The 25873-nt window shown below is 39.3% G+C and overlaps 2 long non-coding RNA genes across 3 annotated transcripts in view; one reads left to right on the plus strand and one right to left on the minus strand.

The window, feature by feature from the left end:
- Positions 1-25873, minus strand: part of LOC102152834 — a 146396-nt gene that overhangs the window by 85561 nt on the left and 34962 nt on the right. The window lies entirely within an intron of this gene.
- Positions 6539-17551, plus strand: LOC111097992. Its single transcript, XR_005366554.1, has 3 exons — positions 6539-6955; positions 10448-10535; positions 17430-17551. It is a non-coding gene; the product is annotated as an uncharacterized LOC111097992 (long non-coding RNA).

The raw sequence follows: 25873 nt of genomic DNA on the forward strand, positions 1-25873 counted from the left end.
ACCCGAGCCGTGGGACTCATGGTTACCAGAGTGTGCATGGGCAATAAGTGGCACATCCTCCATGGTAGCCATTCGGGGAAGAATTTAGTGAGCCTACACCCAAGCGCTGGAGACAGTGCTATTCACATAATATTGTGCCCTTAATAGCATTCCCATCAATGTCAAGCTGCCCATTCTTTCTGTGGATGCTGTGCTGACACCAGATAGTATTCTCTCATCACCATTTAGGTGAAATCTCACGGTCACCATTTTTATAAGAAAAGGAAAGTCATTCCCATTTCTTGTCATCTGTTATGTGTAGCCAGAGCTGATTCTTTCTCTGGTTGAGAATGAGTAGGTCCTTACCACCATAAACAAACAATTAGATACACGACTGTTTTCTGTAAGAGTCTGGAATTGTTATCGATGGCATTGGCATTCCAAAGCTTAACCCTTAAAGACGGTGAGCCATGGATTGGAAGTCTCTAAACTGACACGATGATCTCAGCCCCAAAGAGGAACTCTCTGAGCCCTTCCCATTAACTCTCAGATGTGACTGGGAATATTTCTTCCCTACTCCCGACATTTCCCTTCTGTGGAGGATGCTAATCAGCAAATCACCTGATCATTTGCTGGCCCAGACTCACACTACTCCTAAAGACTGCTAAATTTGGGGTGCATAAGAGACATGTTCACCCATTCTTCTTTGGTAGATGGGCTTTATCTGAGGAAAGCACACATTTTCCTCTACTCCTCCATGGCATAAATTGTGCAGAGCCTCTTCCTGCAGGGAGAAGATTGCCTCACTCTGATGCTGACTTGAAGTGAATGCTTAAATCTGCCTAATTTGGGTGTTCGATATTAACATAATCATTTAGGTAACAGACTTTAAAACGTATCTGATATATTTTCTGGTATTTTCTTTTTCCCAACATGTCTAAAAGATAGAAAATAAAGAGGGTTTGTTTTATTTTCAATAAGGGGCACAAACTTATGTATATAACATATCATCAGGACTTTAAAAAAAATATGCATGTATCAATAGGCTTGGAGCCTTGACAGATGCCTGGAAATAAATATGCATTGTTTTATTCTAATGACTAGAAGCATTCACCTGAAGGAAATTCTCTATACATTCTAGACTATATTATAGACAAAATTCACCATTAGTATATTGAAAAATCAATAATACCAGACAGATGATCCACATTTTAACCATAGTTCATTACAGAAAACCAGTATGCAAAAGAACCAACTTAACACAGATTGGACTTTCCCAGAGATACAATGTTAGTTCTAGAAGTTGTAATCCTACCTTGAAGACAATATCAGATATATCAGAGATCTGGTCACCTAAATCTATTCAAACACTAATTTTTTAAGATGCAAGGTAGAATTATCTTTTCTAGGACCTTCACTGTGTTCCATAAGTCAAAATGAGCCAAGATTTTTTTTTTCTCAGCGCCTTCCCAAGAGAGCTATCCTCCTTTCTCCCTGCTAGCATCACACCTGCCTTCCTGGTTGCTCAAATTGTAATTTCTCAACTTCCCACCATCTGGAGAGTGACAGGCAATGGAGAAGTTGTTAGTTGTCTAACTCTCTACTATAGTGGAATTGCTTCAAATTCCACTTTTTAAGTACCATCATCTAACCTTAGAGTCATGGTTCCCAAATTATGTATCAAGGCACTCTGGGACACTACAGTGATGTCAGATATTGTGTATTTTTGAGGAAAACATTATTTTATATCTTTCAGACATAGCACAAAATCCTAGCTTGACATAGTTCATACTTTTGATATTAGATCACACTATATTGCTTTTGACAAGGGCCACATCTTTGCAAAGCTAAGTGTTGGGTAGTTGCTATGATAAAAAGCAAGTATATCATGAAAATCAACATGGAACAGGAAGTAAAGGTAGTTCGGTCTGATTCCAAAGTTCAAGAGACTGGGAATTGCTGAACAGATACATGTATCCCATTAGCAAGTAACTGTGGGTTTTAAATTTTTTTTAAATTTTTTAATGGCTATTAAGTTGCTGAGTATGAATATGGGTCATTTGGACCCAACTACTTAGGGTAAGAAAATGAAAGAGACTTCAACCTCATCAAAAAAAATCCCTCTACAGATATTTTATCTCCTGTTTTTATTTTTAAAAAGTACTATGACAATGTGAAAAATCTAGAAAGTATTATATATCAAATGATATATTAATTAATATACTAAAACCAATGCCCCAAAAAAGTGCTTTTCAAATTCATAGAAATTGTATCCCCATATAAGAGAAAGTAATTAGATTCGTTCTCCATTTTATGAGCCTGAGGAAGAAATAAACCAATGAGAGGTAGTCACTTTTAATGCTCTCGAGAAGAGAAATCAACAAGAGAATGGTTCAACTCCGCTACACAGAAGCTGGGAGGGTCATAGTTGCTAACTGCTGGCATGATATCTATCCCCTGAGATGGGTCTCTAGTCCTTGGTTTTCTTCAAGGTCACAGTTATATGTGCTACTTACACAGCTATCACCAAGGTCCACAAGGAGTGATGAATATTTCTTTACTCCATGCCACATTCCTCCCTAAAGAAAGTAGGCCTGAATTTGTGAAAGATTACATCCTGGAGCCAAGCACTGGGGACCAAAAAGCTAAGAAACTTATTTCTGCCAACTCTTCCTGTATTTTTCCTTTTGTCCAGGTACTCAGTGCATAGCTTTCTATTTTTTAAGTTCTCGGGGTTAAGGAAATCAAAGACCCTATGGAAATCAGAGAGAAGCTGTAAATTACTGTTTGGTCCACAAATAAACAAACAAAAATCATCCTGCAAATCTACCCAAGGCACAAAGATTTCTAAATCTCTGCCTCTTGTCACCAGAAGGTAAGACCTTAATCACATTCTCCAGCAGTCACCATCCTGTTTCTATTCTCCAGACTCTTGTTTCTCCTTCCTTAACCAGCTTGTTTTGCCTGTCCCCCAAAGGCTGCTCTCCTTTTATTAGCCTTCATCCTTGTCAATCTACAAATCAGAGCCCTACATCACAACTTTGCTTCCAAAATTTAGCCTTGATCTTCTGTAAGTATTCAAAATCATCAGATTGAGTTCTAAGACACAAGATATTCATAACTATTAGAAATTTTTATCACCTTATAAGCCAAGCTCTCAATTCTTCAAGATGAAAGAAATGAGTAACATGAAATGACTTGCCTAGGTTCACAAGGATTTAGGGAGATCTGTATAGAATCTACCTCTTCTGTCTTGGGCAAAGTATACATTTTTAAAAGTCTCTGAAATAAACACAAATATACACAAAATATCAATGCAATGTGGGGATCATTAATCGCTGTCCCAGCGATTAAATCGCTCTGGGTTTGTTTTTTTTTTTTAAGTTTAAATGTTGATTTTATTTTTTTATTTTGTGTGTGTGTGTGTGTGTGTGTGGATATGTTTTCTTTTTCTTTTTTTTTTTTACAAATTTATTTTTTATTGGTGTTCAATTTGCCAACATACAGAATAACACCCAGTGCTCATCCCATCAAGTGCCCCCCTCAGTGCCCATCACCCAGTCACCCCCACCACCCACCCACCTCCCCTTCCACCACCCCTAGTTCGTTTCCCAGAGTTAGGAGCCTTTCATGTTCTGTCTCCCTTTCTGATCTTTCCCACTCATTTTTTCTCCTTTCCCCTTTATTCCCTTTCACTATTTTTTATATTCCCCAAATGAATGAGACCATATAACGTTTGTCCTTCTCCGATTGACTTATTTCACTCAGCATAATACCCTCCAGTTCCATCCACGTCGATGCAAATGGTGGGCATTTATCGTTTCTAATGGCTGAGTAAATTTCCATTGTATACACAGACCACATCTTCTTTATCCATTCATCTTTCGATGGACACCGAGGCTCCTTCCACAGCTTGGCTATTGTGGACATTGCTGCTATAAACATCGGGGTGCAGGTGTCCCGGCGTTTCATTGTATCTGTATCTTTGGGGTAAATCCCAAGCAGTGCAATTGCTGGGTCTAGGGCAGATCTATTTTTAACTCTTTGAGGAACCTCCACACAGTTTTCCAGAGTGGCTGCACCAGTTCACATTCCCACCAACAGTGCAGGAGGGTTCCCCTTTCTCCACATCCTCTCCAACATTTGTGGTTTCCGTTTTGTTAATTTTCCCCATTCTCACTGGTGTGAGGTGGTGTCTCATTGTGGTTTTGATTTGTATTTCCCTGATGGCAAGTGATGCAGAGCATTTCCTCATGTGCTTGTTGGCCATGTTTATGTCTTTCTCTGTGAGATTTCTGTTCATGTCGTTTGCCCATTTCATGATTAGATTGTTTGTTTCTTTGCTGTTGAGTTTAATAAGTTCTTTATAGATCTTGGAAACTAGCCCTTTATCTGATAGGTCATTTGCAAATATCTTCTCCCATTCTGTAGGCTGTCTTTGAGTTTTGTTGACGGTATCTACCAAGGAAATACAAACGATTTTAAAAACATATTATGAACAGTTATACGCCAATAAATTAGGCAATCTAGAAGAAATGGATGCATTTCTGGAAAGCCACAAACTACCAAAACTGGAACTGGAAAAAAAAAAGAAAACCTGAACAGGCCAATAACCAGGAGGAAATTGAAGCAGTCATCAAAAACCTCTCAAGACACAAAAGTCCAGGGCCAGATGGCTTCCCAGGGGAATTCTATCAAACGTTTAAAGAAGAAACCATACTTATTCTACTAAAGCTGTTTGGAAAGATAGAAAGAGATGGAGTACTTCCAAACTCGTTCTATGAGGCCAGCATCACCTTAATTCCAAAACCAGACAAAGACACCAACAAAAAGGAGAATTATAGACCAATATCCCTGATGAACATGGATGCAAAAATTCTCAACAAGATACTAGCCAATAGGATACAACAATACATTAAGAAGATTATTCACCATGACCAAGTAGGATTTATCCCTGGGATGCAAGGCTGGTTCAACACTCGTAAAACAACCAATGTGATTCATCATATCAGCAAGAGAAAAATACAAGAACCATATGATACTCTCAATAGATGCAGAGAAAGCATTTGACAAAAGACAGCATCCATTCCTGATCAAAACTCTTCAGAGTGTAGGGATAGAGGGAACATTCCTCAACATCTTAAAAGCCATCTACAAAAAGCCCTCAGCAATATTATTCTCAATGGGGAAGCACTGGGAGCCTTTCCCCGAAGATCAGGAACAAGACAGGGATGTCCACTCTCACCACTGCTATTCAACATAGTACTAGAAGTCCTAGCCTTAGCAATCAGGAAACAAAAAGAAAAAAAGGCATTCAAATTGGCAAAGAAGAAGTCAAACTCTCCCTCTTCGCCGATGACATGATACTCTACATGGAAAACCCAAAAGCCTCCACCCCAAGATTGCTAGAACTCATACAGCAATTAGGTAGCGTGGCAGGATACAAAATCAATGCCCAGAAGTCAGTGGCATTTCTATACACTGAGACTGAAGAAAGAGAAATGAAGGAGTCAATCCCATTTACAATTGCACCCAAAAGCATAAGATACCTAGGAATAAACCTAACCAAAGAGGTAAAGGATCTATACCCTAAAAACTATAGAACTCTTCTGAAAGAAATGAGGAAGACACAAAGAGATGGAAAAATATTCCATGCTCATGGATTGGAAGAATTAATATTGTGAAAATGTCCATGCTACCCAGGGCAATTTATACGTTTAATGCAATCCCCATCAAAATACCACGGACTTTCTTCAGAGAGCTGGAACAAATTATTTTAAGATTTGTGTGGAATCAGCAAAGACCCCGAATAGCCAGGGGAATTTTAAAAAAGAAAACCATATCTGGGGGCATCACAATGCCAGATTTCAGGTCGTACTACAAAGCTGTGGTCATCAAGACAGTGTGGTACTGGCACAAAAACAGACACAGATCTATGGAACAGAATAGAGAATCCACAAGTGGACCCTGAACTTTATGGTCAACTAATATTCGACAAAGGAGGAAAGACTATCCACTGGAAAAAAGACAGTCTCTTCAATAAATGGTGCTGGGAAAATTGGACATCCACACGCAGAAGAATGAAACTAGACCACTCTCTTGCACCATACACAAAGATAAACTCAAAATGGATGAAAGATCTTAATGTGAGACAAGATTCCATCAAAATCCTAGAGAAGAACACAGGCAACACCCTTTTTAAACTCGGCCACAGTAACTTCTTGCAAGATTCATCCATGAAGGCAAGAGAAACAAAAGCAAAAATGAACTATTGGGACTTCATCAAGATAAGAAGCTTTTGCAAAGCAAAAGATACCAGCTCTGGGTTTTAAGTGGCTTCACAGCAGCCCTACAATAGCACAGCCTACCTCTTTGAGTGATGGCGGCCACACTACGTTTTCTGATCTCAGGTGTGCTGGAGTGTTGTGAGAAGAGGAAGGATGTACACATGGAATAGGGCAGTCTCTGTACTAAGCAGGTACCTCTCCTGGTGGAAGGATTGCCCTAGATTCTAAATGAAATCTTCTAGAGATGTCCATGTACAGAAGAGCAGATCTAGTCCTTGTGTGCAAACGTGGGCACTGTGCCCTCTAGTGACAGCCGTCTAATCTGCAGTACAAGATGAGTTGGAACAGGGAACCTACTAGGATGTTCCTTCCTTTCAGCCTTCCTTATCTTTCCGTCAGGAATCTTTTACAAAAGCGCCTATGATCTCATGGACCTGGAAACACCAATCAGCAGCGTCTTCTCAGTTGCTGAGAAACTGTACCCAAGACCATCCTCCTACCAAGACTCACCATCTCTCATGCCAACTTAGGGATTCTTTTAGGTTTAGGGAAAAATCTTCTCTGTTATGTTTATCTCAGTTTTTCTATGCCTTTTTATTCCTTTTATTCTTTATTTCTTGACATATACTAAAAGATTACTTGTGAGGTACCTAGAAAAGAACCTGACACAGAGTAAGCACCCAACAAGGGTGAGCTGCACTGTTCTCTTTTTAGGCTTTCATAATAGGCTTACTTAAAAGCACATTATTCCAAGATCTTAAGTCAAAGATGTTGAGATTTGATTATTAGTCAAAAGCTATTCTTAGTCATTAGCTTTGGACTAATACTGATATGTGATGTTACGTGAACATTTACTATATGTATGCACTGTTCTAATTGCTTTATATAGTAACTAGTGTAATTCCTACATCTGTAGAAGTTGGTACCACTTTTATTCCCCTTTTATAGATTACGAAGCTGTGACACACAAAAATTATATAATTTTTCCAAGGCCATGCAGCTAGTAAGTACTGGAACTAGGACTGGAATCTATGCAGTCTGTCTCTAGAGCTCACACTCTTAATTATTACACTAAACAAACTTTCCAAATTCCTTTTTACCTGAAGCCAGAAAGAACTTATACTTGAGACCCACTTAGGAAAACAAAGAATGGAAACAACAGCAAAATGGTTAAGCTCCATTTTTAAGGGATATTCTTTATTTTCTTAAGATGCTATTTATGTATTTGAGAGAGAGAGACAGAGATAGCAACAGAGATAGCGAGAGAGAGAACACTAGTGGGGAAGAGAAGGAGAAGCAGGCTGCCCACTGAGTGGGGAGCCTGACATAGGGCTCAGTCCCAGGATCCTGAGATCATGATACCAACTAAAGGTAGATGCTTAACAGACTGAGCCACCCAGGCACCCCTTAAAAGGATATTTTTATTAATGCTGACACATTATTTATATGAGGGGATCCAAAGTATTATAACATATAAAAAATACAATTCCACTCTATCCTAATTTTGACAATTCTAAATATAAATTCCTAGTTATAATAAACATTAATCCAACAGTTAATTAACAGTCATTTTTCCTGCCTTCTTCGAATTCATACAGTATTATAGAGTTCATATGTTTACAGTATTTTAAACACATATTAATTATTGACAAAAATTTACTTCTACATAAAATAATAGATTGCTGTATGTGGTTTTCTCAAACCCTTTAATTTTTTCAGTTTACCTAATAGAAAAGTTAGATGTGAAATCATTTCCCAATTAGCATATTTGTCACAGATATGCTTAAATGATACAATCCAGTACCTAGAGTCATTGCTTTGAGAAAAATACTGATTTTAACTGTAAATGCTTAGAATTAGGAACATTAATAAGGGTTTAAATGTATTCATTTAACTCTGTCATGATCTGATTAACCATAGCTTTAAAAAATACTTAATCATATATATTTTAATTCATGACAACTAATTCTCCTACTAGACTTACAGACATGGGCATAAACAAAAATGTCTGCCAGCTTGGGGGCATTGAGGTGGTGCAGTCGGTTAACTGTCTGTCTCTTGGTTTTTGCTCAGGTCATGATCCTGGGGTCCTGGGATTGAACCCCATGTCAGGCTCCATGCTCAGGGTGGGGTCTACTTAACTCTCTCTCTCTTTCCCTCTGCCTCTCCACCCTTCTCTCTCTCTCTCAAATAAATAAACTTTTTAAAAAATGTCTGCCAGCTTGGACAGGCATAGACTACCTCCATGCACATTTCCTACTGCCAAGTTGTCAAAATATGGTCCATCCAGGGTTCAAACACATGCATGTGCATCAAGTGGCAATGCCACCTGGCATTAAGATCATGCATCTCAGTTCTTTCACTTTTGCCAATGACTCAAGTTTGCTTCTTCTTAATGGCCCCAAACCCAAACCCCCCAACCCCGTCCTCATCTGCTCTCTCTCTGCTCAGACACTGACAGTTTCTACATGTATGACTGCAAAGGCCACCTAGCTTCCCTGTCCAGTCTTACCCCAATTGACACATATACAGAGTGATATCCCTTTTTATTGAAAATATTATGTAACTAGTACCTGCATTGTATTGAAAAAAATACTTTTGCAGCAGAGAAAATATATAAAGAAAAGTGAGTTTCCACTTGCCACATACCTCAGCCTACTTCCTAGAGGATGTTTTTACTGTATCTATCCCATACATGTTTTCTTTCTCTTTTAGCCTATCTGCAAACACACATGTGAGTTCACCTTTCTAGTCTTAGCCACTCCCACCATGGAGGGGAGGACTGATCCAATGAGTGCATGTCTGACAGCCAGATGGCCATTCCTTCAAGATGAGCCTATAGTGCCATTCATCACTGTTCAACAATCTTATAGATTTCATCTCAGGCATGGGATATCTTCAACTGAACTGACAAGAATGGGCTTTTTCCAGAGGAAGCAATCTCTCAGCTTTCACAAGAGAGCATGTAAATCTGGGAAGTGTTTTTTTTCCTAGAGAGATGATGTGTTTAGTAGTTAGGTATGCAGGTCCTGGAGCCAGAGCTGAGGATCAAGTCCTGGCTGTATCACTCATAAGATGTATGATCTTCAACAGGTCACTTAACCTCTCTGTGCCTTGGTTTCTTATTTGTAAAATAGGAATGATAGTGATAATATCCACTTCACAGAGTTGATATGACGACTGAAGGAATTAATATTTATATTGTGTTCATAATAGTGCCTGGTACATACTAAGTATTATTAAAATGCCTATTAAATGAATTTTAAAATAGTTGATGACACTAATTATAGAAACACATACCCTGACTCAGTGTGTTTCCCATTCAGCTCCACTTTGTTTCTCCTCCATATCTTATCTCTGTGAGTATTGAAACTATATGCAGAAATCACAACATACCAAGTGAATCATTTCATTCTACGAGTAGAATTTTAGTTTAAATCTGCAGTATTTGGATTTCAAATTAAGTGTATGATCAAGCATTAATGGTGTGATGGTGGTTAACTTTAAAATAGGAAATATTCTTACAAAGAAATTTTCATTCCTTTTGAGGCAGCGAGAAATTATTTATTATGTATTAAATTTTTGCTCTGCAAAGCAATAGCAGATTGATGAGCTGTTGGGGCCTGAATTATTCTCCAGGCTGAAAGATGCCTTTTGGTCGTATTCATCGTAGCCCAGGACTAAAGTAGACACAGTAGAGCCTTGCTTCTGATGATCCCCTGCCCAACCCAGCCCAGTCCAGCCCACACCAACTTGCACTGGGTGAAAAGCAAAGCCTTTCCCTGCAGGGTTGGTTAAACCGAAGGTTCCCTGCCCAGATTGTCTTCATCCAACAAGTTTCCTTGTTTACATGGATGTAAGAGTTTGAATCAAATATTAGGTTGAAGTTTAAAATGCCATTTTAAACCAAATAACCCACTTCTCATCCTGAAAAATACTTGTATAATGGATGTTCCTCTTAGGAATAGAGTTCCACACCATTGACCTCACTGGCTTCCTGGTCTTTCTCTTCCTCCTCATCTTCTCCTCCATCTGACTGTCTTAGATGGTCCCACACAAAGAGAGATTGCCAGGACCCCACACCCCTTTAAAATAAATTACTATTCCAAACAACTGTTAAATATTGGCTTTAAAAACTGGAGCTTGGATACTTTCTGACTGGTTATTAACTATTTTTACAGAAGGATGATACTCTTTCATTTTCATTTATCCAGCACTAAATGGGACTCCTAAACAGGAATAGAGTCTACATTCTGCTAGAGGGAACAGGTAAGACACGTGATTCACAGTTATGATTAAATCAAATGATGAAGTCAAATGAAATCCTACTGGAAAAAAACAGAAGAGAATCTACCTTAAAGCAGGGGTTTTCAGCCTTCGCCATTACACTTTAGTGTAATCTCCCAGGAAGCTCTGAAAATTCCCAATCCCACCTCAGATCAACTAAAGAATGTCTGGAAGGTAGGATCAGGCACCAGTTTTTAAAGTTCCCCAAATGACTCTAAAAGCACAGCTAAAATTGAGAATCAATTGCGTTACTCTTCCAGAAAAAAAAAAAAAAAAATCCACTATAGAGCTACAAACACCTAAGAGCAATTTGGTTCCTTTTTGATTAAATTATTGTTATTACTGGTTGTATGACCTCAAGGAAGCAATTTAACCTCTCTATGCTTCAATTCCCTCATTTGTAAAATGGGCATATTATCTTTCTGTGACTACTGTATTAAATAAGATTATGCATGTCGAGTGCTAACCACAGTAATTTACACCTAGAATTTGTCACATGTTAGCTGGTAGCTCTTGCTACCTCTGTCATTGTCATTGTCCCTACTACTTGGTCTGTTGCAGAGGCCTGGAATCTCCTTGGTGCCTCATACAGACCACCACACGAACTCTGTACCAGCACTCTGCGTGGGCTTTTAACAACCTGCAGATTTACCTTAAGATTTCTTCCTGTTGCTTATACCCACCCTGCACTATTTTTTCTGGTCCACACACTCCCTTCCCACTTTGAAGCAAAACAATTGCCAACCTCTGTATCAAAGACACAGGAAAGTACAAGGTTCCCCTGGGGCCATGAGACTCTATCCTTCCAGATCTGGCTTGCTACCTTTCCCAGCTCATTCTGGGATCCTCTTCCTGATTAACGCCTCATCACCAGTGAACCTAGCTCTTTCCTCATAAACTGAGCAAGCTTCTACTTTTCCTTCCTGACCTCTGATGCAATCTCAGGGGGGAAAAAATACTTTTTTTTCCCCAGTATGCAATTTGGATGCATGTGTGTGTGTGTGTGTGTGTGTATAAAATAATGGATGCATTATTTCCACACAACTTCCAAATTACTCGTCTTCAAAATAGAGATAATGTCTACAATTATCAGACCTTTATTTAGAACATATCATCATGTGTGGCAGAGGTATAATACCACCACACTCAAAAATCTCTCTCTGTGACAGAATTATGATGGCGTGTTTATCTCTGGTGATATCAGATCTAAGAAAATGATGTTCCTAAAACTGATATAGGCTGATAAACACTGAAGCTTGCTGCAGTGTAGTTGTACATAGCTGCTTTTGTGTGATAGAATCAGTCGTATGTCTGAAGACTCTCAGGCATGTGTTCAGAGTCCTCACCAGCATTACTTAGAATGAATTACAGCCAGCAGCCACCTATGTGATAGATTATTAATATTCATTTTCATTTCAAATCACTTCTCTTGGTTTCACATATAAGGGCTGAGATCCACTGTGGTTAGCAGAGTGGAGGAAGCAAATAACCAGTATGTCAAATTGATGTACTGCCAATAGTAAGCACACAGTCCCTACCACCACTGTGGAAGCCCAACCTTGGATGCCTGGCAGACAATTATAAGCATCTATTACTAAATCATGAGTTGCTAAAGCCTACCATTGCTTTCAAATTTGTAAAGATAACAAAAAATATGATAGAACCACACCAGTGGATATTGACTTACATATCCACAAGAAAGCACTGACCACTTGCAAACAGTTGATGTAGTCATAAGGGCCCCTGGATTCAGAAAATGTAGATGCATAAAAGTTTTTCTTCTCCTTCTTCCTCTTATTCTTTATCTTTCTATAACCCAGGACTGCTCCTCTCCTGAGATTAAGAATAGGCTGAGTGCTCAATGATCTAGCAATTTGACCCCAAACATATGACCTCTCACTCAAATGCTTGATACAGATTGGATTGGAAACACCAAAAGAACTGGTAACCAAGATCTTTACTCTAGTTCACAGATACAAGAAGACAGGCAAAAACAAAACAAACAAATGAAAACCAAATACAGTGAGAGCATAAATACATTTTTCAAATTTCAAAATATAGTCAACTGCAGTTGAGCATTAAAATTTGGCTCTTGAGGCACGTGAGTGGCTCAGTTGGTTAAGCGTCTTACTCTTGATTCAGCTCAGGTTGTGGTCTCAGGGTTCTGGGATTGAGCCCTGAATCAGGCTCCACATTCAACAGGAAGTCTGCTTGAGATTCTCTCTCTCTCTCTCTCTCTCTCTCTCTCTCTCTCCCTTAGCCCCTTCTCCGCTGTCTCACTCTCAAATAAATAAATAAATCTTTAAAAGAAAAGAAAAGAAAATTTGGCTCTTACAATAGCCATTTAAGTATTTGTCCCAAATCAAAAACAAAGTATGGCATTCTACACTCTACCAATTTTTATTTCACTTTAAATGATCATAAAATAAAGGACTTATCTTGAAAACCAACATGATAGATATAACAGCTACGGGAAGACAGCCACCAATGGTGGTGCATGTACTGGTGAGGGAAAAACGCAACCTATTTGAAACACACATTTCAGGACATTCTTTAACCACATTGATTTCTGTGGTTTGAAGGATACACTCTGGCAAAGAATAGTTGCCTCTAGGCACATATTACACAGTGAAATAGAAAGAGACAGTACCTGCCAAAAGAATTTATAATCCTCAGGAAGAAGATAAACATCCTGAATTCACACCTTATTAGTATGCATAAGTATACAATCCAATTGTGTAAAAAGGATTTAACATTCTGGGTACTGATGTTCCACTGAGTTAAGCATAGATGAGCACATATAGAGGAATTCATAACTTTCTACTAAAATATTTTATTTATATATTATCAGCAGGAAATGCACTACATCCCAGGGATTGAGTAAATATCCTAGCTCATCTTGACCTCAGGTGTCAGCGTATGCCCAAGCACAAGCAATAATCCTTGAGAAATGTGCTGATAGCTGGCTCCCATTGCTTAAAAATGGAATGCCCTCAAGGAAATATCCTGGGTCTAAACACATGGTGCTTCAGGATCCCCTAGGCATGTGCTTCTCTCCCTTTGGTTTCAGAGAGAATGTGTGGTACAGAGTTCCAAAATATTCTCTATGAATCCAGTGTAGGATACCATTAAGATATCTCTGATACATAAGCAAATGAGGGGAGAACAAGTAATTCCAATCACCAGAGGCACAGAGTTGGAGTAGCTCATGGAGATACCTGGGAGTACATTTCGGTATGCAACTCCACAGTCACTCCATTCAAGGAATTGGGAGTGCTTCTCACAGGTCACAGGGTAAATGCTGCTTGAGGGACTAAAACAGTGGAAACCCCAGGCCCCCAACCGAAGTTCCATTTCTGTGGTGGTATTATACCTCAGCCACACGTGGTGATATGTTCTAAACAGAGTTCTGTTTTATAGAGAGTTTTCAGGTAAGATTTCATGGAAGTCTGAGAACACTGGTCAACAATTTGACAGAACTCAAATTGCCTTTAAAAAAAAAGACTGTGTTTCCTCTACTTGTGGTCTTTCCTACTGGTTCAGGAAAAGTAAAGAAAAAAAGTAGAGACGTGTTCTGTGCAGATGCAAGTCACACACTGTGGTAAAGGGCTGAGCACTTTGAACCTGCATAATTGCAACTAACCATCCTAACAATGCTCTGCTGTGATTGTCAGTGTCTCAGTTTGCCAAAGTTCAGGGAAAACTGAGATCCAGAGAGGTGGAGGCGCTCCCTGAGCAAGAGCAAGCCAGAAAGCAGAAGAGCTTATGCAGAAAGCCAGGACTCTAAGCTCCAAGATCTGTGGCCATTGAGACTACATCTTGCCTTCCAAGAGGCACGACTCATGATAGCAAGGAGCTCTCTCAGAACACTGCACAATGGCAATCTGCTGAAATTAAAATGCGATCATTTGGGGTTAAATTATACACCATCTCGTTCCAGATTCTACTATAAACAGCTGCAGAAGCTAAAGATTTGACAACTTTCTCCCCATTAACTGCTTCTTCAATAGATCATTGAATAGACTGAATCAGGATTGTTTTATTTGAGCACGAGAATGGTCTCATTCAGAATAGCTGGCAGAATTTCAGGTGAATCCACAGGCAGCCTCCTCACAGTTCCTTTTCCACAGCCGCATGAAGTTGTCATTCCCCTTCCACAGGCTGGGCTTCCTTCTTCCCAGCATACCTGCAATCCTACAACCCTGCTTCAACCTGTGGAAGGGCAGGTGCAAGCACAGAGAGCCAAAAGGTCTGTGCCTTTTCCATTTGAAGTGAGGGCTCCAGAGTAACATAGTAGAATTCTGAGCTCAGATTTTTTTTTCAGGCAGTGTTTTTGTTGAAATCACTGTTTTCATATTTTGTGTTTGAGGGGATTCTGGGTCTACTCTGTTCTATTCCCCTTTTGCCCTGCAATCACAACTATATCCTCAAGCGCCGTCAAAAGTAGGACAACATACAACTCCCACTTGATCCATGTTCAAGAGGTACCTACCTTTTGAATATAAAAATTCTGCAGCTATGCCAAGTCTTTTTTTTTTTTTTTTTTGCTGTGCCAAGTGTTAAGGCCTTTATCCTACTTCTTGCTGCCATCTCTCGCCTTCCTCGCTCAATGGCACCCCAGGGGCCAAGTCCTCCACTCCGTGGCAGAGAAGCAAGACGAGAAAGAACAAAATGAAAATATATTGGGACAAAAGGGGAAGAAGAGAACAGAAGGGTGGTGTTTTAGGTGGTAAGAGGTCCCCCTCTGTGCATCAGATCAAAAGTGGAGGGAAGCAGAGAGTTTAGCAGTGATGAGTATTTGGGATGTAGGTAGTATCTGGGTACTATCAAGGTGAATAAATGCATCGAACATACAAATAAGGCAAGAACCATTCAGGGGAATTAGAATATGTACAACACCTACCCTGTGCCAAGCCTAGATATATCTGTCAAATCTGTCTAAACAACTCGGTACACAGTTATAAAACTAAGAAAGGTTTTCTCGCACATCCAAGGATCTCAACATCCTGAGAGTTTAATGAGCCCACTGCCTGACCCATTTACTTCTCTTACCTTCTAGGAGCCAGCCAGTCAGTGGGTTGAACTAACCCAAATGAGGTCTGAAATTACAAGTGGATTCTGATTATCGCTGTCATTCCTTTCTCCTATTTCCATAAATAATCGAGTTGACTCTACAGAGCCATTTTTTTTAAATAAATTGACATACTTAACTACACAGCTGGCACAGATTGTTACTCACCCCTGGTTACTATGACTAGCAAAACAGATCTATCATGGAGAATGTAAAAGTCTCCATATACCACTGTGACATTCTTAAATGGCCAAAGACTTGGGCTACGAAGGCACATCCAGCCATAAAGGCCACCTTCTTTTAGTAGCCAACAAGTTGGCCCTCTCAGGCATCTCTCAAAGCTGAGAAATTATTACATAAGGTACAATCTCATTGGGCATGCAGAGTAAATAACCTTGTTAAGAATGTAGTGTGAAGAAATGCTATTCAAATGGAGTCGAAGCTGGTGAACAAGGTAAGGGAAGGAGGTAGTCAAGTTTAAGGCCCTTAGGGGATGTAATTTATGGTGCTTTATTCACTTGGGCATGTCCAGTGTTAAGAGAGTTGTTTGCTTGGCACCGGGTAGGGACTGACAAAAGCATCCAGCGAGGAGACCTCTATGTAAGGATGCCAAAAATCCACCTCAGCAAACTAAGGGGATGATGACAAAGGGGACTTGCAGGGTCAGCTGGCTTGCTGACCACACTGTCACAAAGGCCAGGCTTAAGGCAGCTAAGAAAGGGCTTAATTATCTAGCCATTCTCATTTGAATTGGAGGTAGCCAGCGGGAGGACCACCAATTAGGTTAGTTAGGAGGTTATTCAGCGGAAGATCAGAAATAGAGGTGAGGCAGAACTCGCTAGGGGCAAAACATCAAAGGTCCTTTTGGCCATCAGGGGGTTCCCCTTCCTACTGGGGACCAGACCATTCCCATGACCTAACATTTCAGTAGGTCTTAATTTCTGGCACCAGTGAAATTCTGACCTTATGTCTCAGAGAAGAATGTCATAACCTATGATACCCAGGGAAATTTAATCAGTACAATTTTAAATATATTTTACTGAATATTGAGTTTTACTGCCAAATGCTATTTTATTACAATGCTCTTTTTAAGAAAGCCTCACGATAACAAAAGCATGTTTCTCTCACTGTGGCCATCTTAAGAGTTCACAGAAGGAACATCAGGGGCACCATCACTCACCAAGACATCTCAGGCTGGAAATATTCATCCTGGCTCCTCCTTCAGTTATGCTCCCAGAGAAACCCTTCTCCATCCTCTGAAAATACCCCTATTCCTTGACAGAAAAACCTGAATAACTAAGGATAATAGCACTATGCTACACTTAGAACCTTATTTCCTCATTTGCCCTTTGGTTGCAGGATATATTCATACTCACCTATGAGATTTCCCTAAGATATTTCAATCTCCTACTTCTGGCCATAAATAAGTGAGAAAAATTAATGACCTATTTGATATTATATATCTTTCTAGTAACTTTGAGAATTTCTTCTGTAAACACTTGAGTTTTAAGTAGTGAAGATTTATTTCTGCAGAATTTAATAATTACAAAAATACGATGTATTTAATTAAGGCTATACTTAGTCTTAACAAATAATATTAATCATTTAAAATTAATAATTGATAACTATTGGTAATGCTTTCAATTTTTCATATCTTAGAGCCAATGTCATGAATCTTGTTATTATAGTAACATACTCTGTTTTTAAAAAGTTCTAATTAAACTACACATATATACATATATATGTACATATATACATATATACATTCCTTTCTTTACTATGAGGGTTTTTTTTTTTTCTTTCAGCGTGGAATACATTTTAACTTCAGTGTTCGGATGCAGAAAAGAAAAATCCATGTTGCTTCAGTTAAGCTCACTGGTGAAAAGGGAAATGAAGAAGAATAAACTCCAGTAATTTTAACCCTTCATTAAAGCCCATCATTTTGGTATTTCTTGAGGTTGGGAGTAGGGGAAAGAGGTGGCTCTATCCTCTGCATTACAGTAGCTGCCTCTCCAAATGGAGAACAATCAGGTACAAAATGCAGCCTGATCCAGGACAATACTAACTCAGGATAATACATGCCACTTGGTGGATTAAAAATTTATAAGATATTTTTCCATCTCTGCTTGGAATACAAATTAATATATTCTTGTCTCATGTAAAGTGATTTCTCACTCAGAGCTGAAGAGATGTGTTAACATCTTAAATTCTATGGGTTTTGCTTTCCTAATTATATTACCCAGGAAATAAGATACCCAACTAGAGTACTTGGCAAGAGAGGTACATTCCACATACCAACCACATATAAATAATCTCTATATGAAAATCTCAGTAGGTTGGAATGGTACAGCCTTACCACCACCACCACCACCACCACATACACACACATCTCTGCACCATGTCAGTACAACATTTTCCATTAAAGATTTCATTCCGTATTACACTATATGCCTCTATGTGTGTGTGCGTAACCTTTCACAGTATATAAAAACATAACAGCTATCTCATGTTTCCAAATGTCACATTCATGTTTTCCCTTTGGCAGCAGGCAGACTACCAAAAGCACCCAAAGAGGAGGCCTCCATATAAGGATGCTAAAAATCCACCCCAGCGAACTCAGGGGTTTTCTGCCAGCCATGTGGCAGCACCCTGAGAGAAACCTGGTGGGGCAGTGGGTAGGGGAAGTTGGTACATGCCCACACACACACATCAGAAGTCTTGAGCCTGTCTTTTGCCCTGACAGTTATCTAGAGAGGAAACATTTTGTTATGGGTAGACTTTGTTTAAATACATCAACAGAGAAAATTAATTTTCCCCCCTAAGGCAAAGGTTGAAGGTAATCTACAAATATGTGTTATCTTTGGAAAGATAGTATTAATTTGGTTTGATCTCTGACAGTGCTGATTACCAACACTTCTTCTCATGAGGACGTGTCCCTCCCCTCGGGTTCTTTTCTTTCTTGTATTTGTCCCATACTGCTGCAGCTCCTATGATGGAATGCAACATCATCATAATTTCTGTGATTAGAAATAATTCACATTATTAGTCAATTCAGAGATAACTAAAATCATTATAATACTTGAGCAATTTTGTGCTCAAAGACTTTTTTTAAAAATAAACTACTATTGAGGATCCCTGGGTGGCTCAGCGGTTTAGCGCCTGCCTTCAGCACAGGGCATGATCCTGGAGTCCAAGGATCGAGTCCCGCATCGAGCTCTCTGCATGGAGCCTGCTTCTCCCTCTGCCTGTGTCTCTGCCTCTGCCTCTCTCAGTCTCTCTCTCTCTCTCTCTCTCTGTCTCTCATGAATAAATAAAATATTTTAAAAAATAAAAAAATAAACTACTATTTTTAAATGAAATAAAAGTGTTATTCTTGCTACCCAAAAAAGGAAGAAAGCTTTTTAAAGTCATTAATAAAAGGATATGGACAGAGAGCAGAAAGGAAAGATTGTTTAAGACCAAATAAAAATTGAAATCCTATAATCACATAGCAAGAATGAAGCTTAAGGTCCAGGCTCTCAGAGACCCAAGAAAATGGCTCAGAATTTTAAGGTGAAACCCCAATTGAGAAGATAATTCAGCTAGCCATTGTAACCATATGGGGAGATGAATGTAAAAATGCCCAGCAAAAGGCAACTATCAGAAGTCAACAATTTTTCCTTATAACAAGTCTTATATACATGCACACACTGTGAATATACTAGCTATTCTTGCTGAATCATATCCCATTTTCCCTAGCCCTTGGATCAAGACCTTGGAAATGAGAAGACACAGAAGAAAAATGTTCTACCTCTGTGATTTTCAATATTACAGATAAACTCTGATAAAATTCCATCTAAAATAAACAAGAGGGGGAACCCTGGGTGGCGCAGCGGTTTAGCACCTGCCTTTGGCCCAGGGCGCGATCCTGGAGACCCGGGATCGAATTCCACATTGGGCTCCCGGTGCATGGAGCCTGCTTCTCCCTCTGCCTATGTCTCTGCCTCTCTCTCTCTCTGTGACTATCATAAATAAATAAAAGTTAAAAAAAATAAAAAAAATAAAATAAAATAAACAAGAGGACTTTATTTTTTTTTTAAGATTTTATTTATTTATTCATGAGAAACACAGAGGGAGAGAGAGAGATATGCAGAGACACAGGCAGAGGGAGAAGCAGGCTCCGTGCAGAGGGAGAAGCAGGCTCCATGCAGGCCTGATGTGGGACTTGATCCCAGGTCTCCAGGATCAGGCCCTGGGCTGAAGGCGGCGCTAAACCGCTGAGCCACTGGGGCTGCCCACAAGAGGACTTTATACCTAAACCTTCCACTTTCCACTTTGAAAAATTAGCTTTCAATAGCTAGAATTTGGGAGAGAACTATAGAAGCTGATTTGGAGCTTACTGTGATACAGCATTTTAATTTGAAGTGGAGAATAACTCAAAAGAATTAGTTGTAAAACTATCAGAATTAATTTTTCAAAAGTTCAGTAAAAATAGTTAAAAGGTTCATTTCTATTTTTTTTTTCTCATTAAACTTTTGTTTTAATGGGTCTCAAAATTCTGTGACAGATTTTTGGTCAAGTTGTTTCCATTAAAAAGTACTGATTTTAAAAACTAATAACTTAAAACTGCCATACATGCACAAACAAAACAAAACAAAACAAAAAACAAATGGTTTAATACTCTCACCTTCCTCCAACACCCAACATTCGTGTCTTCCAACTTTTCGTATCTTTGATACAACCTTTGACGGTGTAGCTATGATTAGCAAATGCTATGACATCAGATCTTTCCCCACTTGAAATAATTTTGTATATAAATTGAGTAAAAAATGACCAAAAATCATTGTAATGCCTGAATTATTTAGTGTTCAAAGAATTTGAGGGAGAGGAAGAAAGAGGCAGAAAGAATCATGGCATCCCAGAATTAATAGGACCTCGGATATCTTAAAAGAAAAAAAAAAAAAAAACACAGTGAGGCAATGGGAATGAAGCTCTACATTAAGTCAAGTTACTTTTGTTTTCCAAACTCTCAAAATCTCAGGTATGTCTCAAATGTTCAGCTGCTCCAATGACATATAATAAAAAAATAACAAAAAGAATAATTACTTTAAAAAGTAAACTTTAACACCCATTTTTGCAGACATAAAGGAAAGCATTGGTTAAGAGGTTAAGACTCAGCCTCCTCAAATTATAATGAATGCAGCAAATGCTGATATAGTGCCTACTATGTGCCAGATGCTGTTCTAATCAAATCCTCACAGTAACCCTACGACACAGGTATCAATACACCCACTTTACAAATAAATGGGGCATCATAGATATAAAGAGCTAAGTAACTTCTTTAGGAACACATTGTTAGTAAGAGTAGGTATTAATTACTAAAATAAATAAATAAAATCTTTTCTTTAAAAATGACTTTCTAAGATTTAGAAATCTTATTTACATGCATACATGTTTGTAGAGTTTTATGCTTGTCCTATCTTTTCTTCAAGGGTTCTATCTTTAATCAGAAACACAGGCTTTCATCATTGGTATCACTAGAATAATCAATGTTATTTTCATTTCCCACTTAGTTCCAGAAAAGGGACTAGGGAACATTAACACCATTTTGGAAGTGAATATGACATGGAGAATGTCCCACAAAACCAAAGGGGAGATGAAAAGTAGCTTCTCTCCAGCCCCTTTGGATTTAGAGATATGGGGAAAGGAGACAAGGCCTTCCTGACCACACATTCTAGAGGCTCAAGTCGTAGAAAAAAAATTATGATAATTAGGTTGAAGAGAAGACTCAGAGAGGAGCTGTGGCCATGTTCTTGCTTGTGTCTAAGAAAGCATACACCCTTCCACACCCAACCCTACCTGCTCCTTTAGACTGGAAGGGCCTAGACTGTTTCCCACATTGTAAGATTACAGAGTATAGTCAAAGATGATCTATCTCAGGAGTTTATTTCAGGATTTGTCATGATGGGCTGAAACAACTCTGTGGCTACAGAGCAGATCACCCAGCCTGAGGGCTGAAAGGAGCCATAACTAGTGCTCAGGCAGTGCGCAAGAGCCAGCAAGGGCCAAGCTGATGCCTCATCAGGATGATAGACTCCATCATGAATTCACCAGCCATAGACATGAGGATCAAGTGGCAACACCAGACAAACCAGGATGACCTCAGAAGCCAGAGGCCCAGAGAAAAGGATAAAGCCCCACAATGGGTCTCAGGCCACCCTCTTCTTGCCACTTCAAGGGTGTCCATGCCCCCCCACCATACACCCGGCTCCATCTTGGAGAGGAAACTATAAGAGGAAGAAAATCTGCAGATAGGTAGCATTTACCTGTGACAGAATGAGTCACCACTGTTTTAAGTTTTTGAAGAGGACTAAAATTTGTGTTGTATTAAATGTTACTTCTTTTTATGTATTCAGCAGAGAAGGGCTCAGGAAGAAATTTACAGAATAAAAAATAAGTGACTGTTTTTGCATGAGTATCTGAATATAGTATGTACCTGTTACTACTTCACTTCAATATGGCATTAAGAAGTCTATTTTATAGACTTGCTTTATGATGGACTTTCCTCCAAAATACTGTCAATATTTGGCAGAGAAAAAGAGAGAGACAGAGCCAGGAAGAGAGAGACTCTACTCTGGAATTAGTTTCCCTATAGAAATATCTGCCATATATAAAAGCATTACTTATCTCTCATTTTGGACTAAGCACTGTTGTAAATAGCTTCCAGGATGAACTCATGAATCTTCATAATCATAATGTGAGGGACAGTTTTTTATCATTCCCATTTTATAGATTCAGAAGTTGAGGCCAGGAAAAGTGAAGCAACTCACGGCAGGTGTACTGCTGATAAGTGACGAAGATCACAGTTAATACTTTATTGTCCATTCTACAATACTTTTTAGGTGAACAGGTTGCTTCTAGGCTAAATATGTCCACTTTTCCACTAATTTTCTATTAGCCAAAGGTTGCACATCAGAAATGAGAAGCCCTTACCTTTCACTGGATGCCACCCTCTGACTGACCTATTCCCTGGGCTCCAGAACCTGCCAACTGGATGTTCCACTCAAATGTGTGATTGTCACCTCAAACTCAGAATGTCCCTAGATCAACATGGCCCCTTCCCCCCCAGAATCACTCTTCTTTTCATATTCCCATTTCAAACTGGAACAGTATCTTCCTTTTTTTTTTTTTTTTTTTGGAACAGTATCTTCTTAAGTCACCTGGAATCAACCTGAGGAACACCCTCTGTGTCTCATCTCCACATCTAATCCACACCAGGTCCTGAAGATTTGACCTTTCCGCAACCTCTCAAATTCTGCCTCTTCTCTACTTTTGACTTAACCATGCTAATAATAAAAGTAGGCTCTAGAGTTCAAGCTAGTTCAAATCCTGACCTCACTGCTTACCAGCAAAAGGACCCTGATCAGTACTTTAGCTCAGACTGTGGTAAGAAAAATATCCTAAGCTTGGGTGCCCTTAAACAACAAACATTTATTTCTCACAGTTCTAGAGATTGGAAGTCTGACATCAGGAGCCAGCATGGTTCTTAGTAAAGGCTCTCTTCCTGGTTACATACAGCTGTCTTCTCACTGTATTCTTACATGGGGAAGAGAGGGAGTTCTGCCCTCCTCTTCTTCTGGTCTCCACTCTCATGACCTCTCTACAACTAACCACCTCCCAAGGACCCCACCTCCAAATACAATCACAATGGGGATTAGGGCTTCAACACATGAATTTTGAGAAAACATACACATTAAGACCATGTAGCAAGTGGTTTATTTAACCCTTCTCTGTCTGAACTTCTCCATCTATAAAAAAGAGGAAAATAACAGCACCTGTTGTTCAAGGTTGACATAAAGATTAAATCACATCTGTAAAACATTTGTAAAGGACAGTTCCTTTAACATAATAAATGTATTTCATCATTCTTGTTCATGTTCTTTCACATTACCCCACAAGACTAGGACTGAGGTTCAGCCTTTCTTCACCTTTCAATTGGAAAAATTACAGTATACCCATAGCTACTTCCAAAGTCCAACTTCCACCCCATGCTTCTCCAATCCAACATGCATATTGCTTTAACTAAAACAGATGGGATCGTGTCACTCAATAATTCCCCAGGACCAGCAAGATAAAGAAGAGACTCTACAATTCAGCATGCCATGCCCTCCATGACCAAGCAAGCCCCTGCCACCATCTGAGCCTCTACGCCACTCATACCATGCTGTGCCTCTCATACCATGCTGTACCCCTCCAGAATTATTCACAGCTCACTGAAAACACTACCATATTACTTGGTTCTGCCTGAAAAATTTTCTCCTCCCAACCCAGTCCTGAACTCCATACACTGGAAAGTTCCTAGTCATCTCTCAAAATTCACTTCAAACACTATTTCTGCATAAGGAATTTCTGTTTCTTACCTAATATGGAAATAGAAAAAAAAACACTTGTGTGCCATATCATACTCCATACCTTAAACTCAGCAAACTTATTAGTCTCCTATGCAGAGCCCAGCATTCTGGGGGGGAGGGGGCCCTACTCTGTCCTTCCTCTGACTGTGACCTTTTCCTGGGGACCAGGAATCTATAAGTGAAGAAGGACTCAATCACCTAAAGTCTATGTCTCCCCCTCCTTCTAGACTCAACATTTGGATCCAAGAAGTGGCCCTGAGCCCTCTTCCAAGGTTTGCAAAGGCCTTTTCCCTAGCCTGCCTCCCAAGTATGGACCATGCCACCAGCATACTCACCTTTGGACCACAGGAATCACCAAGGGGCAAATATTTGCAGGAGTATGAATGGAGCTGGGACATGGAATTTGAATTGTTCACACATGCATGTAAGTTTCTACATGGTATAGGATAAAACAAGAGATGGGAAAAAATTAGATTGGAGGATTCATTTGTTCCATTATCTGAAAATGTTAGAAGCATGCCTATGTACTTTTGTCAGAGGTTATACAAAGATTTAGTGTTAATTATGTAATTTTATGAATATTTCTATAATCTACAAACTAATGTAGTCCTATCTATTGACTCTTTACTCAAAAAACCAAAGTACAGTTGATTCTTGCTGCAGTAGTTATGCTCCAAAAGTTGCCATGAACACTTAATTAGCAAATACTGAACCATTGCTCCTACAGGAAATATAGGATTAGGTTCCTACGAGCCTCTTGTCACAATATTTTCATCCACCAATCAGTGCATTACCATGTTTTATGTGTGTTTCTCTTTAAGAACACTTTATTTAATATATATTGGTGATTCATTAACACAGAACTCACAGTGAACAGCACTATAATTCATCCCTGATGAAGATTATCTAACACACGCATTTTCTTTGTCAGCACATAATAGCCTTCTTACACTAAAGAACACTAGATAGTACTTCAGTACTACACTTGGGAGCCATTTAAACAGTAAAACTACCAACCAAAAACATAAAAATGTGAAAAACACAGCACTAAGTGGCTCATAAAAGAGAATTCACTTGCAGTATGAGAGCTGATACAAGAAGGCAGAGCATCACCTTATTCTACTCCAGGAGGGACTATGTAGATTAGACATTTCACATTTTTGATCATTCTCTTCAATGTTTGCAAATGACTGCAAACGTGCTTTGTTAATTTGCAAGCAAAGGTGGTACAAATGTATTTTAGCAAGTAACCAAATTGATAAATACAGACTGCAAATAATGAGGATTGCCTGTAGGTAGAATTTCAGGATCTCCCTCCTGAGGATGCACCCCATCATGGTTCAAGATCTCTAGAGACTTATGGAGTCCAGAAGGGGAAGCCAGTCCTGTTTCCATGCCCTAAAGGAAGACAGTGGATCTTTGGTTCAGACATTCTATATGTATTTACTGAATGCCTCTTATGAGATAGACCCCATGCAAAATGTTAGGAACTGAGAGTCACCAGTTTGTTCTTGAGGAAGACTTAGACAAGTCAAGGAGACTAATTTAACAGTAATACTAATAAATATGTAATGACAAATTGAGAGGAAATGCCCTGAAGAAAAGAAACATGGTCCTCCAGGAGCTTTTACAAGGTCCCCTCCCAAACTGAGGACATCACCAACACTGGGAGTGGCCTGCATAAAAGCTTCTTCTCTCTTCTTCCTTGGTGGCAGGGAAGGAACACCTTTATACTTAGGTGTTTTCCCTCCAGGTGATTCAGGGAGGGGATCCTATGGTGAGTCCAAATGTAAGTCTATAATGGTATATGTCAACAGCTATGACACCATTCCCCTTGTGGTGATTACCATGTATATGCC

This window comes from Canis lupus, chromosome 11, assembly GCF_011100685.1.
Source record: "Canis lupus familiaris isolate Mischka breed German Shepherd chromosome 11, alternate assembly UU_Cfam_GSD_1.0, whole genome shotgun sequence".
Lineage (NCBI taxonomy): Eukaryota > Metazoa > Chordata > Mammalia > Carnivora > Canidae > Canis > Canis lupus.